Below are 16,821 nucleotides of genomic sequence, written 5' to 3'. Positions count from 1 at the left end.
CAATTATAAGCTTAAATTATTTTTCTATTAACACTTCTCTTTTCATCCAGAATATGTAAGTAACACACAGGAATGACTTAAAAGAAAGCTTAACATTAATATAGTTAAACACATTTAGCATCAAAAATTAGGTTCATAAACAAATATATTCACTGAAGTATTTTATATCAGTAGTAAAAATTTCTTATGATTTGTTTTTATCTCTGAAAAAAAAAAATTAAGTTAAAAAAAAGGTTGAATTATCAGGTACTGCGAAAGCTGTGACAGTTTTGCAATTGCATGTAAAAGATTTACAGATCTGTAAAAGATTTACAGATAACTGAAAGGTGCTTTACACTAATCAGAGGAATGTATAACCTCTGCAAAGCAGGTAGGAGTGAATCATTTTAATTTTCTCTCGTCTTACAGCTTTATATTATTACGCAAGGGAAGAAGAGGAAACCTAAATATGACCCTATTTAGATATACTAACTGAAAATCCTTTGTAGAATTTTTAAGCAAACAGGATTGTGCTTCCAATGCTGCCCATCTAGTTTTCCAATGTGTTAAATTGGACGGCTACTTGGACAGCTCTCTATTCATTACTGAACTGTGGAAAGGAAATACAGAGGTGGCATTTTCCTTTTAAACCATCTAATGCCTTGTAGCCAGATTCCAAAGCATCAAGGAGAGATTTCTTTTTTTCTTTTTTCTTTTTTTTTTTTTTGCAAGACAAGCTGTCGTAATTGAAATGAAGTCTAATCAGACTCATTACTGTTTTCAGCAATTTGCACCACCAAAGATGCTTATTAGGTAACAGTGTTTAATAAACCGCTCTTTAGAAAACTACCAGTAATGAGCTCTTAACAGCCAATCTTTAGCGTGAATGTAATGTGAAAAGTGTTCCTAGCACTGAATAGATTTTCACATTTAGTAGTGTCATAATTAAGCTCAAGGAATTGGTAGCTGTGAAGATAGATTTACTGCAATATAGACTCTTTTTCCCCCTGAAAATATATTTGAAAATACTTGGGGTTCAATATTTCCAGAGAAGATTTTAATACTGCTTAAAAGACTGTGCTAGGCAGGATTAGGTCTATAAATGGTACTTAATCAGAGAGTATTTGGGGAATGCACAGAGTACTGCAAGTCCGGTATCATCTATAAAGCATGCATAAAGTTAATTCCACCTAGCTTTGTTTGACTGCTCTTCCATCACTTAACAATTTCCAGTCATTAATATACAAATAATAAATGTTGTTGGCACCAGCTGAATAATAATGAACAAAAATTGCCAATAAAAGGAGATACTTGAAGAAACACTTGTCAGTTCTCCTTCCACAGTAACAGCTGAAAATGGTTCAGAAAAAACAAAGCAAATTGCTTGGTTTCAAAAGAAAATTATGGATGTCTAATACATGTATATATTTACATACACACACACATACACATACATACAGCTAATGCTGTTTCTCCTACGTTTCACATACCATCAACTCTTGGTACTAACTTAGCACCAAAAAAATCCAAGTTCCAAATGTAAAGACCACCACATGTCCAAAAATGTAATATTGTGACATACATGATTCATAAAACACAGTCACCCACAAGCGATAAGTTTTCACCAATAGGAGGTTTAATTTAACTATACATACATCTTGCTGCACTACCCATATCAATATTACTACCTAACAAACGCTGAAAGTGGCAAAAAGAAAATAAATTGCATGTATAAACTCTAGCTAATTAAATATCCAGAGTGAATCTTGAGGAATAGCTGCTGTTCTCTCATATGATTGATTTAGGTTTGACATAATATTTAAAGTTATCAATAAGAAATGACCAAGACTACTTTTTTCTCTTCCACTAGGCAAAGTATATAGGGATGTAAATACTGTTTTGCATACAAGAGATTATGTTGGACAAGGTTTGTGCTGGTGGTCTTTCTTTTGGAAAGAAGTGCATAAACAAGAGTAATCAATAGTGAAACCAACAACAATATGATGAAGACCAAATCTTGAACCAAGATTTTTATACCAAAATTCTATGTTAAGATGTGAAGAAGAGTTCCTTTACTAAATGAGTACTCTCATTACATCTTTTATATATCTTAACCCCCAAACTTCAGTAGTCCTAAATGCAGCCTCTAAGCCTCCGTATCTGTTTGCAGCTTTCTGAATCAATAGAACAATGAGAACTGAAACTACCAAATTAATGTTAGTTTCATTTGATTTTGTGGTATGTGCTTCTTTGCACTACAAAGTGGAAAAAGGAAAAAAATCCCAACACAACCCCACATCCAGAACTCATGCCCAGATTGGTTTTTGTAGCTTTCAGATCAAAATATCTTCCACTATCTTAAGTCTGAATGTGAATTTTTACTTAGATCCAACATTTTAGTGCTGCTGCTGCTTATCCTATCATGCAATTCCAAACTCTGCACCTTTAAGTCACACACTTAGCTTCTGCTCTTTGCAAAATAACATAATATAATATACAATAAAATAAAATAACAGAGACTCCACAACTGCTTTGGACTGCCTCCTCTTATACTTGTGAATAATGCATTAAACTTCACATCATTTGTGAGTGACAACCCGATGGTCTAAGATGCATAATATGCTTTTTGTACTGTTGATTTTACTAAGCGCAGATGCTCTGAAGCATTAGTTGTTCATCAGTAAGTCCTTCAATATCATACATTATGATATTTTTTGTAGTTTAAAACTGAGGTTGACAAAAATGTAGCATCCACAGGATGTATCTTAGGCATCTTTATAAAACTATGGTTACCATCCTTTCTTACTTCTAACAAAAAATTAAACTGGGGGGGAAACCTTCAGTGTATTCTTTCTGTAGTCCAGCACTACCACAAAAAAAACCTCAAATATTTTTCTGTCTCAGATCACCAGTCTATTCATCTAAGATGCTGACCCCAAACAACACCTGACTTTCAATAGAACTTGAGACTTTTCCTTCTGATATCTCTAGGCCTGCTTAGCCTGGTCACAAAATTCTTATCTGACTCTTAGAAGAGTTTCCATTGAAGAATTGGGACCTCCCAAATTTTACACTACTCTAGGCTGCTACTCTGAGGTGGAGTGTCATACACACATGAGTATGGACTAGCATAAGAAATTGTAAAGGCACAGGAAGTCAAAGAAGAAGGTAAAGCTACAGGGGCAGATTAAACTCAAGGCAGTATTTGCCTCAAAACACTGGTTTGGCGAGAAAGAGTAGTAAACATCCTACAAGCAGGACAGTGAGAAGAACCTTAAGACCCACATTTAAGATGCTGCCATCAGCCAGAGCTTTCATGGTGTAGATATTGAGGACTCTCCACAGGAGCACAGCCAAGCAGGAAACAACAGCTCTAGTGGGAATGTTTGCTTCATCAAAACCAGAGTTGAGCCCTGGAGTGGCTTGTCTCCGGACAGCTCCACCAAAAGATAGCATAAAGAGCAGAAACTTGAGTCCATGTGAAATGTACTGCATCTTCTACAGTAATATAGACACTTTTTTTTCCATCAACTAAATTACACTATTATAGCCTACCTTCTCCCAGTTAGGACCCAGCATCAATCACAGTTTGCCCTTCAGCAAAAGGTGCTATGAACAATTTTAGGGTACCTTAAAGTACAGAACACCTCAGATTTGTCTGTTCTCTTTTCTATCTCACTTTATGGCAGTTTTCCAGTACATAAAGGGGGCCTGCAAGAAAGCTGGAGAGACACATTTTCCAAGGGCATGTAGTGACAGGACAAGGGGGAATGGCTTCAAATGGAAATAGGGCAGGTTCAGATTAATTACTAGGAAGAAATTCCTAATAATGGTGAGGCACTAGAACAGGTTTCCCAGGGAACCTGTAGATACTGCACCCCTGTAGGTGTTCAAGGCCAGGTTGGATGGCTCCTTGAGCAACCTAGCAGCCCGGTCTAGTGGAAGGGCATGGTATTGTCCATGGCAGTGGGGTTGGAACTAGATGATTTTTAAGGAGGTCCCTTCCAACCCAAACCATTCTTTAACCTTTTTTTTTTTTTTCCCCAGGCCATTTTACAGGAACAAAACCTCCCCAAACCCAAAAATAAACTCAATTGTTCCAACACAAGCAACTACTTGCCCGAACAACTGCATACAAACCACCTCTGCAGACTGCCGAGGTTACTGTTCTATTATGACACATTTACAAAAGCTACATAATAGATTAGTTGCAGCAGATGAGAACATTTGTCCAACAGAACTGCAATCCTTTGTATTATGGTAGATAATATTCCCTGCACTTCAGATTGGTTTAAACACACAGACGTGTCTTGTAGATGTTTCTTTAAAGGTAGAGCAGTCTAGTACACAACTTCCCTGAATGAAATTGCTTATGGAAATTAAGGAGGCTAAAGGAACATTATCAGGTCCTATTCAATACAGTTGCAGGTTTGTCTGGGGGATGGGGGTTAATAAAGAAAATGCATGTGTAAGTGAGGAAAACATTTGCAGGCTTTGGAGGGATTGGGGTGAGCACAGCAGAATCTAGCAGTTCTTGTCTCTTATTTTTCATTGAGTCTATTTTCTGCTTCTCCACTATAGAGCTTTCTATTTATTTTAGCATAACTCTGTATCTTTGTCATTAAACAATCAAGTTCTAATAAAAAACATAATGCAAACAGCCAGTTGTGTAATGAAAAACAACACAGGGTTGAAGGGGGTTCCTGCCTATCTCAGCAGCAGATTAGCTTATGCCCCGCAGCACGAGATGGGAAATATGTTCCTCACTATTACAGTTTTGATTCTGTATTTGTATTTGTGGATTTTTAAAGAGACACAATATAGAGCTTTGGTTCAGAGAATGTCTCTCTTTCCATAAGTACATATGTATAAAGGTACACATATATTTATTTTGCCTCCCAGAGCAGAGATGACGTTTGTCTCTAGCAATGGCCCAATGTCTAGTCTGGAATCTAACATACAGAAAAATCACACAAACAGAAGAATACCCCAAAATGTGTCTTGGACGATCCCAATATAGATTATATTAACATCAACCCCAAATACATGTCCTTTTGAGAAATTCTAAGTGACCCTTTTTTCAGCAACCTTCCTGCTGCACTGTAGTATACTGCAGTATTATTTATGCCTAGAGAATGGCACAGTTTTATTCATAAAAGAAAAGGAAAAAACATTCAGTTGATTGCTTTTATACTCAAGCAATGTTAACAGTTTTTTCATTGGCAACAAGATTGAAGATCTCTTCCAACAGACAGAGATCTTTCAGATGCATCTTTCCTCCTGTATCTGATATATGACCTCCTTCTCCCCTTCTCCATTCCCAAGTTCTTTACATGCATTTCTGCACTGTCTTCTATCTCAAACTTAAAGCTGTGTCAAATCAAGAGCAGCAGTGCTAAAGGGTGGTCAGAAAATAGGACAGCAAAGGTTTTTGAAGAGAACAAAGCAGCATCCTGTTCCTACCTCCTATCAAGCATGTTTCTGGTTTCTTCATGTACTGAAGGCCAGGTTAGGTGATTGCCACTCATTTCAGGAATTTAACTCTGCAGATAAAGCACCTTCAACATGCTCACTCCCAATGGTTTGTGAAATCTGTGCGGAGAGATCGCATTTTGGCCTATGTCAGCACACTTGATGAGTGGCAAGTGAATACCTAACCCACTACACCAGTATACAGGGTTAGTGTTCTGAAGATATATCTGGTACTGAGAATAAAGTAGAGAGTAGGAAAAAGGAAATCACATTTAAGAGGACTTTAGAAACTCCAGTCCACAAAAGACAGGAAAATGAGGCAGAACCTTTACAATCAAGTATTTGCTAAGTACTTTCTAAGGTTAAGGAAGACTTAAATTTGTCTACGGTCTTACTTAATTTTTTTCTTAGTCGTTGTTGTTTGGATTTTTTTTTTTAAACTTCACATTGTTTTCATTAGGCACATAATTATTTAGGCACATTATGATACAAAATCTTGTGACACCTTTTCAAGAATGCATCCAAAACATTTTAAATAAATATCCTACATTCGATTTAATACAAAATGCCTTGAGCTGCATCCACGTCTTTTTCATTCTACATATTAAACAGAGTTTGCCATGACTGAACTAAAAGGCACTTGATAACAAATGGTTAGAGGGCACAGGCTGATATTTAAGAGGTAAGGTTGCACCAAGGTAGCTTTGATGGGCCATTTTGTATTGAGGATAACCAGCAATGACATTTCTTAAAAAGGTCTGGATTGCTAAAGAGGAGGAAAGCTCTAAATGCATCAATGAAAACTGCTGCTGAGCATGACTGCTTTTTTTAATATTTTGACTATTTTCAAAGGAAAGACAGTCATGGTACAAATGTTTTTTCAATAAATCTCTGGTGAGTACTGGGCACTTCCAAGATCAGTTACACAGCATACTCTTAAAATGATTAAACTGTCTCTCACAGCACTTTAAATGATAGACTGTCCAGAAAAAGCACAAGTGCCCCACAAATTAGGAATTGTAGCAGTAGTTGATAAGCTAGAATGAGCTCTGGGGCGTTTTAGGACACACCTTACCCTCATTACTGGGCTGCCTCTCTTGGAAAAATGCTTCCCCTTGTGTAAGGTCATTCAACTAGATTAAAATACCTCACTATAATGTTACCTCCTTATAACACTCACATACTTGGGTATAGAAGTTCTGGTTACAGGATGAACAGTGAGCTTACTTTTATATGCGCTGCATAAAAATACTACCTGTGTGATTCAGTTGAAAAGGAAAATTTAATCTATATTTCTAGGATGGCTCTATCTAAAGTCTCAAGTTGCTATAACAGAGAATTTAAATTGTTTGAACAGTTCCCCTGCTCCCTTCTTCAAGTTGTTCTGAATGTCTATAATTTAGGCCTCTGTGTTGCTAACATGCATGTGGATATCACATTAGACATATGAATAAAGCTGCATAATTATGTAGTGGTATAATTTGTAGTCTCCAATTCTTTCTTCCACTTCCTTTCCTGATGCTCCTTGAAGAAACTGTGATTTATGTTGGTGGTAGATCACGACACTGTTATTCACAGAAATATCCCTTTTCTTTGGAATTAGTCACAAAAATTAAACCTCCTAGAAGTCACCAAGGATAGGGATATACTGTGCCAACTCCTCCACCACCCCCACGTGGGGGGACTACGATTGTTGAGATGGGAATTTGAGCAGGTGACCAAATGGTTAACCATGCTCATCCTTTCATCCTCCAAACTGACAGAGACTTCTTTAAATTCTCAGAACTCCTTTTACAGAATCTCTGTTTGACAATTTCTAAACCTTCCCAAATGTGCACCAAGTTCATCTCTATTAACGGGAAATGAAATTGAAATAAAGAGGTGCTCCTCGTGTTGACTGCAGGCATTTCAGATTTCATGGCAGCCCGTGTCTTCCCAGTGCCTTTCACATGGAAGAGATAATGTGTGTGAAGAAAAACAAAATTGTAGGTTTAGTAATGTCAAAATCCGATTTATGCCAAAATAGAGATGTCAACAATAGCAGAATAAGTGACAAGTGTTAAATTACCCAAAGAAGTACATTCTGTAATTATTTACCTCTCTGGCACATGATCCTTAACAACCTCCAGACCTAAAAGGAAGAGCAGGAACCATGCACATTTTGAAATTCAGCATTTTTTCTCTTTTTCTAAAATACATTTTGCTCCAATTTTTTTTTTTTTTTTTTTTTTTTTTAATACAACCAAGTGCCACCAACAGCATTTCAAATAAAATGTCAGCAGCAAGCCCCACAGCTGAATATGCTGGGAGCTCAGTATACAGTCATCTCAGTCATCTGCAAATGGACAACTTTAATTCGATTCCTGGCACCACTGGCCACGCTGAGAATTCTTCTATCTCTTCACACCAGGGGTTTGCTCTTTTAAGCATTGCTCCCTGAAGGGAAGGCAAAACTAGAGAAAGAGGATTTCCAATGACCCTGCACAGATGAATGAATGTGTCAATGGTGAATATTGGTTCAGCTTTGAAATAGGGAATCCTGCAGTGGTTTCTCTGCTTCATCCCCACTAGTGAGTTCCACTGTGGACTTCAATGTGTAGGAGACCTTTAGGGGACAGATAATAAATGGGGAAAGAGAAAAGAGAGTGGGGGTGGGGAGGAATCAATAAAATGGGTTTAAGAATGATAAAAAGGCATTTCTCTAACTACAACCTTTAAATTATTTCTTAAATCTCAGAGATGTGAATTTCTTCAGCATAGTTGGTTAAAGAAATTGGTTTTAAAAAAGCTTAAATAAATAAGGGGTCCTTGCCAGACAGTTAACATTAAAGCACATATTTAATTTTGACGGGTTTCCATTTGTTCACTTGTTTGTTTCTGGTATAAAGATGTTGTGAACAGTTGTGAAATTCTTAAATTGCTCTCTCTTTCAGGTTGAGCTTGTTCTTCTCTTTATGACTGATTTCACAGCAAAAACAATAACATAAACTAAACACGGAAATGAAAGATGCCTCTTCTCACCTCCATAACTGTCCTATAACTCAGGTAAATGTTTATCTAAGCAGTAGTAGAATACACATTTACTTCTACCAGCCTTTTAGTTCATTTTCATTCAACTACTCATCAATCAATCCCACTATGACACAATATAATTTCCTAATTGTGACAATTTTGTGTTTTTAGCTCTTTTTAAACCAAAAGAACATATATTTCAATAAGACAGAAGTCTAATTATTTAAACATGATATAAAATAAAATTTATCTAAGGCCATTTCTTTTATGAGTTCTAGTTCTTTAAAATTGCCATATAATTGAATCTGTATAGCAAAATTTATATAAAAGAATAACATAAGCTTCCAGTAAAGAAGGTTGAATTATAAAATTCTCAGTAAATGGTGCTTTTCCTCTGTTAGGTCTACAACAGTTTTCTTTTTTTCTCAGAGTGAACCCAATATATTCAAAGTGAAATGTACAATCTCTCAACAGTGTTAAGAACTACAGAAGAGCAAGCATATCTTTTGTCATAACTTTAACATATGGAAAAAACCAACCAACCAACCAAAAAACCCCCCCACCCAAACTCTAAGCAAAACCAAAACCCTCAAACCCAAAAAGCTAACCAACCAACCAACCAAATGCCAAACATCCTCCCTCTCTCAGAAACTCTGCACAGGTTCCTATCACTTCAAAAATTAGGTTGGCAATTACTTCCTAAAGCTGAATGCATGCTCTTTAAATAATACAATCTTATGCAAATTAAATTTTATCATTATATAATTGCTAACAAAATATTTACATTTACCCCTAATGTAGCTGAGAATAAAAAAAAAAAGGATATCTAAAGGGACAGGACAACTTTAGTCATTAATATAATATGCAGATACTGAATATTTTTGGATACTCGGGGGTATTAGCTATACATTTCATAGATAGCATCAGATATTGTTCTGTTTCAGCTAAAAAAGAATTTGAGTAATCGGATTTATATAGGCTATAGCATTTCCTAAGGATGCTGCCTGGGATTTGCGTCTTTTTAACCAGTTGAGATGTCAATGTTCTTTTAAGACTGTTTTTTAAATACCGAGCAACATCTTCATGAAGAGCTGTGCTGATTTCCAATTATGTAAAAATTAATTTGTTTAATCAAGCTACAAGAAAGACAAGAAGTTGAACTGGAAAAATTCCATCACATTAAGTAAAGGATTATTACTCACAGGAAATAGTTTCAATGTCAGACAGACTTGCGGCCAGAAACTAACTATACATATTACAGAGATGGCTATGTGCCTGGTTCTCCTGCCTAACTAGTTTTTTGAGAGCCCTCCAAAACAACACCAAAATGAACTCTAAATATACTTGTTGTGGTGGTTTTTTTTTTTAATTTTGCTTTAATCATAGCTAAAGAATTTTCCAGGAATAAGGCTTAAACAAATAGAGTTACCTTTTTCAAATGTGTATTTTCTTTTACATGGTTAACTGCAAAGGAAAAGGAAAGGAGATCCCTGACAAGTTGCTCTGCCTCTTGTCTCAGGAATGTCTAATAAATCAGCATATTAGTTCATCTGGCCTATTCTCAGGATATGGTAGCAAATGCTTCCCTTTTAAAACACATTTGCAAACTTGAAAAAAAAAAAAAACCTTAATGTTTTTATGTTGTCATAATGCATGAAATCCTTTCATTTTATTATTCATGATCATTATCAAGCAAATTCTGTTGAAAAAAAGGGAACAAAATTTTGGCATAATTTTTGGATGATAGCAGTACAGATGAGAACTGCTCCCATAACCTCTTTCTGAATGGTGATATATGCAAAATAATCCAAAATGAGTTGCTTTCCAGTCCCTTTACAGACTACTTGACATCCACCGCTCAAGTGTTTCAAACCTTCAGTCGCTGACTGTAATAGTGCACAGATGGAACAATATTTATTCTGTCAGTGGAAACTAATTAGGATGACACTACCTCTGAACATTAAACCAGAAGGGGAAAAAAAAAAAGAAAAAAAAATAAAGAAAAATCACACTTTACACAGTATGGCACATGATCTGTGAGTTTACAAATAAATACTATAAATTTTAATATATTTCTTTTACATGGGAGGCGTGACCGTCTTTGCTGTTGCTGCTGCACATGCCAGAGATGGGTTTGCAGAGCCATGTTTGGATTTGCACACAAACACCTCGTCTCTACTGTTAACTCACTTCATGTCAGAAACCACATCCCAACAACTTCCACTCTGCCAGAAAAGCAAGTCAGACTCGCATATTATTTCACATTATTCTTCAGTCAGCCACACTGCCCCTGTCACCCAGAGGTCATCCCCTTCAACCTGCAGTCCTTCAAGTCCTACCTGTGCCAACATCACAAGTTGGGCAGAATCAAACCTCAAGTCATTGAGGTGGCCAGCCCCAGAATTCTGCTTCCTTCCCTTAACTCCAGCTGCAGGTAGCATGAGGATGGCTGCCCTTTAGAATAAAAGATCTCATTTCATAAATCATCAAGGCTGATATACATATGCACCCTCCATCCAAGGACTGGCTGCTGAAGACTCAAAATCACACATGTGACCTCAAGACACAAACTAGTGATTTTCAAAACCTCATTAGGGATCTAAATCTACACCTCTTTCTCCCCAAATAGCTTTAAGTCTTCTTGACTTCATGAGCGTGAATAAACTGGTTCACAAATGTTTTGAATACCTCCATGATACAGCTCAAATTCACAAGATTATAAACACAGCATAGACCATAGTAGTTTGCTTTCAGACCCAACTATCCATCCAATTGTCTTTCAGCACTATTTTCTTTAAATCAATGGCCACGTCAGGGGAGAATCAGGTTTGATGTCTATATGTATTTGTATAGATTCACCATTCTAACCTCTTACTCTATAATAACTCTAAATTTTGAGAGGGGGAAAAAAAAGAGAAGTATATTCTTTAAGCAATGTTGATTTTTGTAGTTTGAAATGACAAGTTAATCGAGACCTACAAAAACAGGAAAAAAGAATATCAGCTGCCCACATTTAAGAAAGTGTTAACATTTGGGAAGTAAGACATCAGAAAAAAGTCATCCCATTAATTCTGCTAATATAACATCAACTGGGAAGAAACAGAACTGCCTGAGAAGGTGTGATCTCAAAGGCTTCTTGTCTGCACACTGGCATGATTCCCTAGAGGTGTTTAAAAAAAATAGATTCGGAAGTGACACTTTCTGTATTGGTAGTGTTCTTCATTTAGCATCTCTCAGCAACCAGGAATGTGCTGGTGCAGAATTTCACTTTGACTCCATTCATATTACACAAAAAATAATGATAGTAATGAACATTCTTTTTATAAACCAGATGGGATAGTTAAGCAAACACTTCTTCAACAGTTCCATTCGTAGCCACTAGTCCAATAAAGGATATTGTCTATGTCTACAAATCTGACTTTTCTCAGATCAATGGATCTAATTCTGAAATTTAATTATTTTATTTTGAAAACATATTTTAAAGCACTTCTACACTGAAATACTAAATGCACTCCTTGAGATTTGTTTATTTATTGATATTCATGTCACACCTTGAAGGCTACCGAACATCAAACTTACATTTTAAAATATTTTTTTTTCAAACTTAATTCAAATGCAGGGCACAACATAGTGAGTAAACCTGCAAAAAATGATGAAGCACATCTTCCTTCTAACTGATGATAATATCTTCTGTGGATGCCAGATAGCATCTCTACTGAAACCGTACCTTGGCTTGACAATAAAACTGGAAGTTACTCAAGTGTATTGTAGCCAACTGTCAGGTTTAAAAACAGTCACAACATACTATTAGTGGCATTCAGCCAATCTCTTAAAGAACACAATGACCCGAACTTTATTCTGAAAACTCAGTTTGAAAGCAAATCTATTCCCTAAAGTAATTTTCGGCACTGCTTAAAAAGCTTGGAAAAATCAGATTAGAGTAAACCAGGTTATGTAGATGTTATGAGAATGTAACTTCTAAAAATAACTTTATGGATCAATTCAAGTAAAATTCAAATACAAAGATCTCACCTTTCACACAGCCCTGCACTTCTATGTTCTATAATTCTGGTTCCAAACTATCAGATTGATAAAGTCAGTATAGTTAGTATAGCATTTAGAAAGCCTAGGATATAAAACAACTCCTGTGCATTGAAGATTTATGCCTTGAGAGGCTTATGTGTACACATCACACACAGTATCTGATAGAACTGATGTACAGCATGCTGTGTTTGAAATGACTATGAATGCCTAAGAAAAAAAACATTCTCTCAAATAAACAGGCATGAATATCTATTAATATGATCTGTAACAGGGTACAAATTTCCCTCCATTTTTTTTAATGCAGTATTCCCATCACTGTTGCAAACTTCCATGAGAAATTACACTGAATCTTACAGATATATAAAGATAAAAAAGGAGATAATGCTAAATACAGCCAATGAATGAGGTGCGACCATTGAAAGCTTGCCATAATCACAGAAAATGCACCCAGGTAAATGCTTAATAGAAACTCCTATGAACTAACAGGAGTGACACATAATCAATGAAACTCCTATTAAAGCATTATTAAGATGTAACCTTGTTTATTCTAAGTAATATAAAACGTACCCACTCACACCGAAAAGCCATCCATGCACTAGCCAGACCATCACAAAAATGATAAGATAGAAAACGTTCACAGATACTTCAAGAAAAGAAGCATATACTAGCACTTCAATACATTTGGTCCAGAAAATAACTTAGATGTTATTAATGTATGACAGCATATATTGAACTTATTCTTTCCAAACAGCATTGACTAAATGTCTCTGTAAAATTGATTCCAAGGGATAGCAGTTTACTACTTTGTGTATTCAAATTAAGTTACTGCTTAGCTAAAATATCACATGCAAGGAAGAAATTGAGTTAGTCTCAACATGTGGCTAAATAAGATAACTTGTTTCATGCATAGCAACTCTGCAGACTTATTTGTCTGCTGATTCATGACATCTAGCTTATAACTGTAGCATTAGGAGATTTATAAAGGAAAAGTACTGTGCTTAATTTCACTTTCACCTTGGCAGTGAGGAAAACGATATCAATTCAAAGCACCACTTACCTTATTCACACTAAAACTGAGTCTTTGAAAGGATTTTGCCAACATAGAAATTAAGGATCAGATTTCTTTTCACTCTTATCACATAGCTGTACCACCAGGAAAAGATATACTCTCAGCTTCAACAAAGTAACTTATGATTTAAATGAAGCATATTTATGTGTACAACATTTTTGGTGCCACCTATAAAGTCAAAATTATGCCTGGTGGCAACAAGCCTAAGTATGACAATACAAATGTAGCAAATTCTTGTCCTTTCCCAGGACAAGAACAAACTAAGAAACATTTGTAATTCCTGTTGTGGTCAGTTCTCCTCAAGATCATCACCAGATTCCCACTGAAAACACTGTTACTCAGCTTGAAATCATGAGGTTTAGCTTTGAACAAGGTCATTGTCAGAGGTAGCACACAGTGAAGCAAAGATAACAGTCATGTTGTAACCCTAGGTAATATAATAGAGAATGGTGAAAAACTTCTAATTTTATTTATCTGACTTCTATCTGCAGTGCTGCTAAATATACCAGAAGATGCAAAACTAGTAAATACAACAGCAGAACGTTCCTCAGTATAAAATGAATCTTCTCAAATACAGCAACTCAACAAAAAAAAAAGAGTCACAGAATCATAGAATAGGTCAGGTTGGAAGGAACCACAGTGGTCACCTGGTCCAACCTCCCTGCTTAAGCAAGGTCATCCTAGAACACATTGCACAGGATTGTGTCCAGACAGTTCTTGAATATATTCAGTGAAGAAGACTCCAAAACATATCTGGGCACAAAAGAAATGTCATGGCATTGCATAGACTGTAATTTTAAAATTTTGCTTTCCATTTCTACAATTTTCAGCCTTTGGGATTAGGCTAGTTTCCCTTTGAAAAAGGTATGCCTAGTGGAGTCAAAGAATTTCATTATTACTCTAGTAATTTGCTGCTTTTCTGCAATTTCCTCATTAGAAATACCTGTGTTAGCACTCTAAGAATCTGAACTCTCTTTGTTAATTAGTTACATGCAAAAAATGTCACTATACAAATTACTCTCCGCAGTATTTCTGTTTTCACCTCTTCTATGAGATAATGTAGCACTGTGTCACAGAAAAATGAATAAAACCCTTTTGTGGCCAAAAATATACATATGTTGTTCTTTTGTTAGCTTTCCCTCTTTTCCTTCGACTTAAACTGTAAGACATTTTGACTTATAATTGAATTTTTATTTTTATATGTTTGTTTTATATTTGTTTCTTAAATCTGTTTCAGAACTCTGCAGAGCTGATATACACATCAATGTCTGCTCAAAGTAACAAAAGTGCAATCCAGTGGAATTAAATGCAGTTGTGTTTTGATGCTAAAATAATCTTGTAAATGCAGCTTCATCGAGAAACAGTGGTAAGAAAATCTCAGGAGGCTCAAGCAAAATCTATTTGGTTCAAAGAAGCATCATAAAAATTTATTTTTTTCTACTGAAAACTATTCCCCTTTTTCCTCCCTCTCCATGCAAAAGTTGTTCATTTAGAACAGGCTGGTTTTACACCTCAAGAGGACAGAGAAGAGGGCATCCTGAAGGTGCAGAGAGAACAGCAGCATTTTTTCTTATAGTAAAGACTGGAAGGTACAAAGGAAGACTTTGGTATGAACCACTTGCAGAGAATAATTGTGAGCACGCAGAACGAACAAAAACTAGGACAATGTGTTTTCATCAGGTATGCAGGAACAACATTCCTAGTTCTAAAGGACCTCAGTTCTCACAAAGAGCCTGGGACAGTGATCTGCTTCAGAAAAAGTAAAATACTTTCATTCCTCCTCCCCATTCTACACAGTATCTCAGAGCAATTGCTTTCAAAGTAGGTTGAAGCCTGGGAAACTTAACAGCTCAGACATAAATCTTCATCCTCAAGCCCCTCCCACCTGCCACTATTACTATCAGTCATTCTTACTAACTAAGAAGAAAACAAAAATTTCTTACTTCTAGCTGTGGGGGAAAAATATTTCCTGTGAGATATACAGATGGGAACTTAGCAAATAATATTTCTCTCCAGAAATAACTTCTAATACTAACAAATAAAGTGTGCCAGATTGCAGTCTCCAATCTTGAAGACAAGTGGCACAGTATGGAGGTTAGTGGTCTTAAGTCCACACTTGAGTGCATGTCCTGGCTCTATTTAGTTTACATGGTGTAGCCTGGGAGAATCCAGAGGAACAGCAAAACTTCGATGAATGTCACTGACATTAAGTTACTTAGTAATGACAGTGAAATATCTATGCTAACTTCCTATGTATTAGATATTTATTTTTTCATGTGTAAGATACACTAGTGAAACATAGTCCAAGTTTTCCAGAAGTCTTCATTGGAACTTCTTATATTTAAAAAAATATTAAAAAAAAAAAAAAAGACTGAAACAGAGAAAGAAAAATCTATCAAAAAATCCAAAGGACGAACCCCATTCAGAAAGGCAAATTTTGAGTTTTATCTGCTGCAATACAATTCGCAGCTACACACTGTTTCCCTAAATTTCTGTTGAGATCTCTCTTCTCTCTTCATTAATGAGCACACATCTACGCATATATTAATGGTAAACTAGAAAAGAAAGGAAGACAGTTGGGAAAGGCACATATTTTCAACATCTGGATTTAATTCAAAGGAAGGGGGAAATCAAGAAAACAGGGACACGATAATTGCTTAAAGAACAGAGTGGGGAATACAATGGACATCTAAAAGAAAATACTAATTTTGATGCAAATAATCTTCAATTAGATGGCATCATTCATGAATAGACTCATTAGGGAACTGGATCAAATCAGTAAGAAATACTTATAAGGTTTGTTGTTCTGACTACTTGTATTCTTAAACAAAGTGGGAAAGTTTGGGTGCTGCACAGTGTAAAATAAGCTATTACAGGAAAGCAAAGCACAGTAAAACAGCAGGCAGGGCTGAAACACAGATACCCAAATGCGTGTTCTTTACGAAAAACAAAAATAGACTGAAACGGGTGTCTGAGGACATTATGGACTGTGAAGACATAAAAAGGGATAGGTTGGCTAAAATACTCTGGTCATGTCAAAAAAATAGACAGAGGAAAAAACTAAGTGTGCTGGAGCAGTCACAGAAATTACTCATTACAACTCCATGATTTCATCTGGCCTTGGTGGTAATTGAGGGGGGAATCAACGATATTTAAGGAGGCAGAAAAGGTAAATTGATCCAGACAATAGTTCTTCTCTTAGTTCAAGGTTTAAATACATATCTATATAGCAAAAAAATGGGGTG

General features: G+C 36.0%; 1 protein-coding gene and 1 long non-coding RNA gene across 4 annotated transcripts in view; one reads left to right on the top strand and one right to left on the bottom strand.

Moving 5' to 3' along the window:
- FIGN (fidgetin, microtubule severing factor) overlaps positions 1 to 16,821 on the bottom strand; it is a 105,899-nt gene that overhangs the window by 21,004 nt on the left and 68,074 nt on the right. The gene's annotated exons all lie outside the window — the stretch shown is intronic.
- On the top strand, positions 199 to 14,901 carry LOC113944249. The gene is made up of 3 exons (XR_003526618.1): positions 199 to 370; positions 8,385 to 8,496; positions 14,814 to 14,901. It is a non-coding gene; the product is annotated as an uncharacterized LOC113944249 (long non-coding RNA).

This window comes from Corapipo altera, unplaced genomic scaffold (genome assembly GCF_003945725.1).
Source record: "Corapipo altera isolate COAL_440 unplaced genomic scaffold, ASM394572v1 45, whole genome shotgun sequence".
Lineage (NCBI taxonomy): Eukaryota > Metazoa > Chordata > Aves > Passeriformes > Pipridae > Corapipo > Corapipo altera.
Note: the sequence above shows the minus strand (reverse complement) of the source record. Positions and strands in the feature narration are given on the sequence as shown.